Here is a 10,440-nt window from a genome sequence, read left to right on the forward strand (position 1 = left end):
ATTTCTCCTCTCTTCCTAAGAACCAAGGGAGGGAGGGAGGGAGGGATCTCCCCAGTTTTAAACCCGGGAGTCACTCTCCGGAGTGGAGTAACTCTGGAACGTTACACTGGAGAGTGGTACCCCCACACCCTGCTGCCAGTCAACAGTTGAAAGCACTGGACCTGTGCTGGCCATCTGCGGATTACAGGTCAGAAACAAGCACAGACTCTGGATTCTGGCTATGCTGGCGATCCGGGTCCCCCCCAGCTCGAGCCAGGCTGCCCTCCATCCTCAAGGCCCGACCTCGGGTCTGTCTTTGCACCTTTGGTTCAGCTTTAGCACAAATCCCCCAGGCTGGATATCTGATCAGATTCCTCAGCCCCACCTCCCCGTTATCACCTGGGCCTCCCTGTTAAGTGTCCAGTGAGAATGCCCTGACCTTGATGCTTCCTGCCGGGAACATCCGGTCCCCCAGCCCCCCAGACACACCCTGCTCCTTGGCTGTGACCCTACTTGTCCCTGTTGTATTTGAAGGTGAGCCCAGTCTCCTCCCCACTGCCCCCACCACGCAGGTCCCCACACGGGTCTCGTGGTGCCTTGAACTGGAGCTGCTCATTGTGTTTCAGCAACTAGTCTTGACAGGGTCAGAGTGAAGGGTCAAAGTGGGCGAGTAAATAATTCATCCCACTCGGGGGCTGTGAGTAGAACAATACGGGAGACCCCTGTAGATCTCTCTCATGAGAGAGACTCTCATGATCTCTCAAGAGAGCAGGCTTGCTGAGCAACAGAACTGCACGAGACATGCCCCCAACGACAAAACAGCGGTGACGTGAGACCCACATCCTGCCCGTGAGCTCAGTAAGTTAGGGATCCCCAGAACGTGCTCTCTGCACACACAAAAAAGCAGTAATTTGTGGACCTTGCTTAACCAGGTAGAGTCAAGAAGACTCCCTTGCTCAGCCTGGAGGAGGAGCTGATGATGGAAGCATGACCTCTACTCAAGAAAGACAAAGAAGTTCTCCTCCCCTCCCCACTTTTCCTCTGATTGTAAAACTGTAGCCAGTGCATTCTCAGGGCATCTTCTATTCTAATAAAGCACCTCTTACCTACCACCTTGCCTCTCACCCCATTCTTTGTGCTCCGAAACATAAAGGACTGTGTACAGGAGCTCTTTGAAGCCCCCAAAACAGCACCCACTTGGTTTCAGTCTCATGAATACTGCTGCTGCTGCTAAGTCACTTCAGTCATGTCCGACTCTGTGTGATCCCACAGACGGCAGCCACCAGGCTCCCCCTTCCCTGGGATTCTCCAGGCAAGAACACTGGAGTGGGTTGCCATTTACTAGTTCCTTAACAACTGTGGCAAAACAAACACTTCCTGGAAACAAAAGATATTTATAACAGAAAAATGTACCTTCCTAGAGTCATTCCTGCTCCTACTGAGTATTCATTATGTCCATTTCTTTCTCTGCAAAGCATAGTTTTGAACCACCAACCACGGTGCCTATGGCTTGGATCCAAGAGTCTGAAAACACGCTAAAGGCTCAGGCTGGGGTCTCAACTCTTTCTCGCCAGTTTTACTCCTACTGCTCTGGGACCTCGGAAGCCTTGATTAACCTCTGAGCCACAGACAGGAGAAGATGAGATTGGTCTAGTCTCTTCCAGGGACTTCCCTGGTGGTCCCGAGGCTAAGACGCGGTGCCCCAACACAGGGGCCCGGGTTCCATCCATCCCTGGTCCGGGAACTAGACCCCACATGCTGCGACTACGAGTCTGCGTGCTGCAGCTAAAACCCGACACAGCCAAATCAGTAAAATAAAAATAAATATTAAAAGAAAAGTCTCTGGGCATCCAGGCTTCTCCTCCTTGAGTGTCAGCTAAGCCGGTTTGCCTCTGGTGCAAATAACGAGCTGGAAGCTAATGGCTGTCATTATCGTGGGTTACAAAGAATCCTTAAGTCTCCCCTGGCCAAACACATCACTGTAACAACGAAACCTCCTCGAGAAAACTGCTGGTTCTAGTGCTGCAGAGTCAGGCTGCTTCCGGGGCCAACTGAAGTACACCCTCAGCTGGAACACCCCCCCTCAGGGCCAAGTCTGGACAGTCTTGGTTGTCACGGCGTGGGGGAGGGTGCCCTGGATGCTGTACTCCCCGGAAGATGAAGCACAAGAAACATCAGCCCTGTAGGGGCCGGGGGTGGAGATGCCCTAATTACAAACAGAAACCCTGTGAGAGACGCCCCCCAACCAGTCGGTCCAGTTCCACCTCTCGGGTTGGTACCAGATGGAAATCAGGTGACCTGGAGGGTCAAGCGCAACTGTGAGAAATGCTCGATTCATACCACAGAGAGATTTAATGACCTTGATCTCTCACCTCGGTTATTATTTTACAGACAAATTTACAGACTCAAAATTTGCCCTCCATCCCCCGCCAAACAGAGCACAAGGTGATACACACATCAAATACACAGGCACGTAAAGAAAACGGGATGGAGTGTTCCCAATGTCAGGTAGAATACTGTAAGCAGGCAAATCCCAAAAGTAACACATTGAGACAGGACATGCAAAATCGCCAAACAGCAAAAACCTACCCGAGAGTTTTCAGTTTTTTTCCCCTGGGAACTGCAGCGTTGGGCGCAGAGACAAGGATGTGAGACTGGGGTCAGCTGAGCAGAAACCACAGCCGCAATTAGCAGACAGACTCCCTACTCGCAGGCCTTTCTCTTTTTACAGTCACCGAGCCAGAGGAGCCATCAACGAGCTGTCCCGCTCACCAGGGCCTGAGGGCCCCGGATGACCCGACCACCACTATCCTCTGACAAAGTCCTCTGCTCAGTGAGACCAGGGCAGAGTGACTCTGGTCTCCATAATTACTTGGTAGGCGTGGGGAGTGTCACAGGCAAGGTCTGAGTCACTCTGGACGAAAGTCACCCAGTGCGAGGGCCACAGGACGCCCATGCGCCACTCGGGGCCATGGTCATGCCCGGCGGGGGTGGGGTGGCCTGGCCCCGCGGCCAAACCTGTTTAGTGTGAGTCGTTCCAGGATAAAAACAAGCAGCAGGATGGAGGACGAAGCCTCCAGAGGGTCCGAGATGGGCTGCTTCCGCCTTCACTAGGGAAGACTCACCAGGTTGGGGTGAAATGACACACGCTGACCTCAGAGTCACGGTTCCCAAACAAGACTGCAGACAGGGCTTCCCTCTTGACTCAGTGGATGAGAATCCGCCTGCCAACTCGGGGATACAGGTTCTATCCCTGATCCAGGAAGATCCCAGATGCCACGGAGCAATAAAGCCCACGCACACCAAGCCCTGGGTCCGCGCCCAGCAACCAGAGAAGCCACGGCAACAAGAAGCCCGCCCAGTGCTACTGGAGAGCAGCCCCCGCTCTCCACAACCAGAGAAAAGCCTACACAGTGAAAAAGAGGCAGCCAAAAATAAACAAAATTTTTAAAAAGAATAAAATAAACTAAAAAAACTCTAAAATCTGCAGACAGGGTAGCTTTATGTCTGGACGCTGGTCTTCTGTTCTTTTCTACCAATAAATATTAACCATGAAAATCAATGAGCTCCCAACCTCAAAGCACCTGGGAGCAACCTTCCTGTTAGTACACAATTCACTTAAGAAAAAGGGGCTTTCCTGATAGCTCAGCTGGTAAAGAATCCGCCTGCAGTGTAGGAGACCCCAGTTCGATTCCTGGGTCGGGAAGATCCCCTGGGGAAGGGAAAGGCTACTCACTCCAGTGTTCTGGCCTGGAGGATTCCAAGGAATAGTTCATGGGGTGGCAAAGAGTCGAACACGACTGAGTGATTTTCACTTTCACTTAAGAAAATAACAGGACGGTCTGAACTTGTGTTTATAAGCATCAAGAGAAGACATAGGGCCTAAGCTTAGGACAGTCACTGTATCATACAAAGCAAGAACACCCATACAGATAATGCTTTTCATCAAGTTTGTTTCATAAACATTTTTAAACTTATTTATTTCTTTATGGCTTCATTGCCGTGTGGGCTTTTTCTAGCTGCAGTGTACAGCCTGCTCACTGCGGTGGCTTCTCTTTTGCAGAGCGCGGGCTCTAGACGCTCAGGCTTCAGTAGTTGTGGTGCATGGGCTTAGCTGCTCTGTGGCATGTGAAATCTTCCTTTGCCAGGGATCGAAGCCATGTCCTCTGCATTAACAGGTGGATTCTGAACCACTGGACCACCAGGGAAGTCCAAGCATTTTTTTAGTATGTGCTCCAAGTGAACAAGTAACCACGGCCGTTTCAGTTAACCATGGTCCATTCCGAAGGGAGAAGAGATATTGCGATAAAACAGAATGTATTCGGGACTTCCCTTGTGATCCAGTGGTTAAGATATGCCTTGCAATGCAGAGGACGTGAGTTCAATCCCTGGTTTGGGAAGTAAGATCCTACATGCCACAGGGCAAGGAAGCCCACGTACTACAAGGAACAACAAAAGAGCCCATGTGCTGCAAGTAAGACCCTACACGGCCAAATAAATAAAATTAAAAAAAAAAACAACAATGTATTCTCGGTTGAGAAAGTAAGTCTTGGTTTAAAGCTATGTTTGTGTGTTAAGGATGTTTTTTATTTTCTGTATTTATAACGCTTTGATACCTTGGGGCGTGTCTGACCCGGAAGGACCGCCCCTCCCAGACTGAGGAGACCACGTATAAACTACACAGCACCCCCACCCGCTCCATCCGGCTCTCCCGTGACACTAGCTTCCCAGACAGGCGCCCTAATCAGCCAGGACAGACGTGTCAGACGGCGGGGGCCCCTGCCCGGAGCCCAGATCCAGCTGAAGTGGTTCAGACTCAGCAATCCCTAACCGGGCCAGCCCCCTGCCCGCCCCGCCTTTCCCAGGAGGACCACCATAAAGCTCCGCATTCCTTCTGTCTCTCCGCGTGACCCCGTGGGGGCCACCTCCTGTCTGTGGGCTGTGCGAACACAGCTCTCCTCTGCCACCACAGCACCTCCCGGGCTGCCTGTCTGACCTCCATAGAACAATCCCAGGGCACATTTGAGGCAGTTTGCCAGAGTTCACACCTACATTTTCAGGTGGACGCTCAGTTCTTTCAACCCTGTGAAAAACTAACAACAAAAAGACCCAAGAGCGAAACAAAGCCAACGAGAGCAAGAACGCTTTGAACTTTCTGCTGAATTTAAGGCATGGGGCGAGGTTTAGTCTCTGTCTCTACTTCTTTAAAACGCAGCTAGTGATTTATTAAAAAAAATAAATAAATAAATAAAACGCAGCTAGTAATTGTCCCTGCCACCCAGACCTGCAGGCGGCTGCACCAGCATGGCTCTCCTGGGTCGGGGTCATTTAAGTCCCCCCTGGCCAGTTGGTAAAGAACTGGCTCCTGAGCTGCCCCCAGCAGTCCTGTGTCTAGGGCCTGAAGCGCTGACCTGCTCGCTGGACACCTGGGTGTCCAGGGCCCAGGGGGATGGTCACAGGGCCCAGGGGGATGGTCAAGGTCATCTCCTCAGTGACCGAGGCCCTCAGACCAGCAGTGGCCAGTCCGCGCTGGGAAGTGTGGCTATTCTTACTCTTATTCTCCTTCGCGGATGCTTGGGTACCCAGTCTTGTTTGTACTATGCTAAGAGCTGAGGCTGAAGGTTACTGTTGAAGTAATTAAGTTCTTAAGTGAAGTGCATAATTAAAAATTAATTGAAAAGAGGAACAAATAAGGTCTGTGGAGATTCTGTCCTCACGTCTCCCGCTGAAACACGACTTGTAAATTCAAGTCAAGCCACCTCGACATTCTTGCTGGGAATTAAAGCCCATGAGCCGCTGAGACAAGGGGTCATCGCTGAGCAGGCGCTGCTCGGACACCAACACCATTGTCTCAAACACAGGCTTCCACTTAGCTTCCGAACGACCACTGTGGCAACAGATGCTAACTTACCAAAGGCAACCAGCAGGAAGCAGGGGTGGACTCGGGGGCACCTGAGGCTGGGCTGGAATTGGGGTGCAGCTGGGAAAGTGGGGCGACATGAGGACTCAGGGCGCCTCTGGGGACCTGACGGGTCGGGGAGGGCAGGGGCTGCCTGGATGAATCCCAGAGAGAAACTTCTGTTTAGGCCAGCCTGAGCTCAGCCATGGGAGGCACGGTTTAAACTGTGACCTCTGTACAGAAGTTTGCACAGTCTTGTCTGTTATTTTGTCAAGAACGAGGCTGAAGCATCTCGGGGCCTGACCACGGCCGCTGTGCGGGATGTGAGGGCAGGTGCAGGGCCGGCCCCGGGCACAGGGGTGCGTTGTGGGGGTTTCCGTGTGAGCCCAGCGGCCTTGGAACCCACGTCGCAGAGCCTCACTCCCTGTCCTCTGTGTTCAGCAAGGCCGTCTCTGGGGTGGGATGAGCAGTGACGATGCGGCATCTCTGCTCCATCCCAGGAGCTCCTGGTCCAGGAGGATGTGGAGTCCTGCCCCAAGGCCACAGGTGCGCCTGGCCCCAGCCACAGAAACAGAACCCAGAGCCAAGGTCACCTCCAAAGCTGACAAAGCCCCTTTGTAATTGTTGTCAAAAGCGCCCTAATCATTGCTAACAAACTTCCTGACTCCCAATTACGCAAAGATGCCCACTCTAGAAAACATCCCACAGTGCCCCAGCCAATCACCTAAGGCCAGCCTTCCAGCCTTGTTTTGTCTTAAGGCTACAAAACTAACTATTAAGCTAAGAAAACTGTCAGCTCTCCCTGGTCTGTCAGGAGGTTGGCCCACTGCACTCGCAGAGTCCACTTTATCTGCCCTTTGCTCTTACTAAACTCACTCCCTTCTGAAATGCTCTGTCTAGAAATTCTTTTCCAACCCACACTCTGGCTGTCTCAACAGAGAAGACGACACACCTCAGCCGGTTCGTCCTGTGAACAACCTGCTCCAGAGGGCGGGCGTGTGCCCAGCTCACACGTGGAGCCTAACCCTGGGTGGGGGTAGGTGCTGGGAGGGCCTTGGGGGGAGGTCACAAGGGTGGAACTTCCGGATGGCATCCAGGCTGTGATGCCAGGTGAGGACACAGGGAAAAGATGCCACCGATGGAGCTGGGGGGAATCCGTCTGTCCTCAGCAGACACGGAGCTGGTCGTCCAGTCTGCAGAGTGTGAGAAATAAACATCGGGGGATTAAGCCCCCAGCCCCTGGGAGTCTGCTGCAACCGCTGGAGCTGGGGCAAGGGTGCAGCCACTGTGTGCCCATGACTACACCTCTGTCTGCAGCTGTGACTCTACTCAGAATGTGTACATATGGTTGTATATGTGGAAGCAGCACAGAGAAACTGTGTCTGCTCCACTGACAGGTGCCTGCTGGGACACCAGCATGCGCTCGCCTGCCTGACTCACGACTTGGTCCCTCTCGATTTGGGGTCACGTCAGCGTCCTGGGGCCTCTGTAACCCAGCACAACATCTCGGGCAGCCTAGAGCAACAGGGGCTTGTTTTCTCACAGATCTGGAGACCCAGCCCCCTGGGAAGCCCCCTGGGAAGGCTTGGGAGGGTCTGCTCCCGGCTTCCCTCTGGTGGTGGCAGAGGCCCCTGGTCCCCACCAGCATGTCCCCTGCGTCCCCCCTCCCCCTGCACTGGGCCCAGACCCCCCTTTCCATAAGGGCGCCCATCACAGTCCATTAGGACCCCCCTCCCCAGACTTCATTTTAACCTGATGACCACTATAAAGACCCTGTTTTGAAATCAGGTCACATTCTGAGGGGCTGGGGTTAGGACCCACCGTGTCTATTTGGGGATGGGCAATCCAACCTGAAACGGGACCCTTCTCTGAAACACACGAATCCCACCTCATCCAGGTCTCATCTCTCAAGGCCTCGTTCCACTCACCTGTCTCAGAGAAAAGGCAACAGAGGAACGGGCTTTGCTTTTCTTTCTTGAGAACAAAGCAGATGGAGAGAAGAGAGCAGGCCTGATTGCTTTCACTAGCTTTCACTAGTGAAAAGCTTTCACTAGCTTTCACTTTGTTCCTAACCTGTAGACTGTAACTAAGTTTGCTTTTTTGCCCCCTAACTCTGCATACGCACCTATGAGGCTTCGCCTCTATGCTGATGACATCCCATATCTGGTGCTCACCTTTCAGGCTCTCTGCACAGACCACCCCTTGTAGCTTGTCCTTTTTGCATTACAGAAAGCAGGCCTCAGGGCAGTAACACAAAAGACAGTGGAGCCAATTACTGGGCTAAGGAAGCCAAGACACCCCCAGCACCTGTGGTGAGTTCTGGAGCTGCGCCTTGACCTCTGACCCCCGCCTAAGGGGACTACGGTTCAGTTTAGGGGTCTTCTTGAAAAAGGAGATCCTGATGGAAAGTATTGCTTTGGGGCAGGTCGGGTGGGACTTGGAAGTCCTGTTTGGGCGAGTCTCCACCATACGGTGGAACTACCTGGAAGCAGCTGGAAACTAACATTCAAGGGCTCATAAAAATAATGACATTGCTTTGGGCTTAATTTGTAACTCAGAGAAAAGGTCTTTGCTAAATGCCTCATACAAACTTTTGACGATATGATAAACTGTAAAATCATAAAACATAAAACTCATAAAATAAATTTCAGTCTAATTAGAAATCTTGTCACTGATAAAATCTTTCAGGTGACAGACCAGTTCTTTGGGGAACTACAAACAACTTTCTCTTGGAAATCTTAAAACCAAAATATAAATACAGGCCACAAGGATCTGAGACTGAGCCTGATTAACTCAATCAGACAAGACCTAAAACCAAGGGGAAAAAAAAGTGACAAGTATAAAATTCAAACCGCTGGAATTGCTCCCTCAGCCAAACCTGTCGTGGTCCGGGCGCAGGTTGGAAAAGAATTTCCAGACATGAGACAGAATAAGAAGGAAGTCAAGTTTTAGAGTGGGAGACCCTGTTGGAACAGTGGGCCAGCTCAAGGGAGAACCGACGTCGATCGGGGTCCTTTGTCCGCTTCTATAGCCAGGGTACAAGGAGTGGGACAGGGGCCTCGCAGGTCGTTTGCTGATTGGATGAGGCACGTAGACTGGGTGGGGAAGAGTAAGGCAAATGCCTTCTCCCTGTGGGGTAGGAGGGGAGACAGGTTCCGCCGGTCAGGAGGCCCTGAGATCCAATAAGTTACAGCATGGGGGCGGGAGGGAAAACAGGGTCTGGTCTTTACGCTCCCGCTTCCAAGACCCTCCTTGGTTTCATCTGCTCTTTCCTCCTTGGGTCACCACAAAACCTTTAAAAAGATAATAAGCCTCAGTCATCTGAACAAGCAATATGAATGTGTTTCAACCGTTCTTTGTAAACTAGTAAACTTATAATGCAATATCTGGTTCATAACTAAGTCTTTATTTTTAAAGAAAAGCCCTGAGATCTCTAGTTTTGCCTGCTTGTGGATACATCATACATATGAGAGATCTCTACCTTTGGAAAGCATTATCAAAATTAAATGCATAAAAAACTCTATTAAATTGAGAAGTGATCGCTTACAAATTAAATATAAATAAACCGGCGTAAATGGCTGATTCCAGATTCACAGGAACTAGAAAATATTCCATATAAAGTTGATACCTGGTATTAAAGTTTACTGATCTAATTGACATATGGTTAAGAGTCACAAAATTAAGTATAATATTTTATAGTACCTAGGTTTAATAAATATTTTATTTGTTATAAGGAAAATAACTTCATATAATAAAACTTTAAATGTAAATGAGATAAGAGCTTTGGAATAAACTCTTTAAAATAATATCTTTGAAATGTCTACTTAAAATGATCTGGTTGCAGGGAGAAAGCCAATTCTGACTCCATGTTGGAAACTGTTTCATTGACTTTCTTTTTTGTTGCTTTTACTACTATAATCATACTCAATGGCTTCCCAGAGGACCCTGCCCCTCTGCTTGACTGTAAACTAAAGCGCCTTTGTTCAGAGAGTTTGTCCCTGCCCACCTGTGAACAGAAGAGATTAACACCCCCCTTCTGAAGGCTGGCCATTCCTTTGGGGATGTTTCACAAGCCTGAAGACCCTTTCACTTTCCCCTGCCTCTCCCTCTCTAGTTTGCCCTTTGACTTTAGTTCCTTATTGCTTCTTTCTCTCTGGTCTATAAAAGAAACTGGCATCCAGACCACAGTAAGAAGGTTATTTTGAGGCACCAGCCTGCCATCTTCTCAGTCGGCCAGCTCCCCAATTAGAGTCTCTTTCTTGCCTCAACACCTCAGTTTGGACTCGGTAACAATCTTTCCAGGTATTTGGTAACTTAAAGTTATAAAGTTGTATTAATTTAAATTAAATGATAAAAGTTTATTAAATAGCTAAAAAACACTGAGACATCAATTACTGAATTAAAAAAAACTAAAGGTATTTGTCATTGTTGTTCAGTCGTGTGTGACTCTTTGCAACCCCGTGGACTGCAGCACCCAGGCCTCCCTGTCCTTCAACAACTCCCGGAGCTTGCTCAAACTCATGTCCATTGAGTTGGTGATGCCATCCAACCATCTCATCCTC

General features: G+C 50.2%; 1 protein-coding gene and 1 long non-coding RNA gene across 3 annotated transcripts in view; one reads left to right on the forward strand and one right to left on the reverse strand.

Annotated features, from left to right (window-relative positions):
- LOC104983883 overlaps positions 1–1,089 on the forward strand; it is a 1,862-nt gene extending 773 nt beyond the window's left edge. Inside the window, exon 2 of the long non-coding RNA XR_824690.1 lies at positions 912–1,089. This is a non-coding gene — a long non-coding RNA (uncharacterized LOC104983883). The remainder of the gene's footprint in view (positions 1–911) is intronic.
- Positions 1–10,440, reverse strand: part of CLN8 (ceroid-lipofuscinosis, neuronal 8 (epilepsy, progressive with mental retardation)) — a 60,634-nt gene that overhangs the window by 14,444 nt on the left and 35,750 nt on the right. Inside the window, exon 1 of one of the 2 annotated variants that reach the window (XM_010833410.1) lies at positions 2,569–3,393. The exons of the other annotated variant lie outside the window; for it this stretch is intronic. The gene's annotated coding sequence lies outside the window, so the exon portion shown is untranslated. Of the gene's footprint in view, positions 1–2,568; positions 3,394–10,440 lie in introns of those variants that run through there. 2 annotated transcript variants of the gene reach the window in all.

This window comes from Bison bison, unplaced genomic scaffold, assembly GCF_000754665.1.
Source record: "Bison bison bison isolate TAMUID 2011002044 unplaced genomic scaffold, Bison_UMD1.0 scf7180017863606, whole genome shotgun sequence".
In the NCBI taxonomy this organism is placed as follows: domain Eukaryota; kingdom Metazoa; phylum Chordata; class Mammalia; order Artiodactyla; family Bovidae; genus Bison; species Bison bison.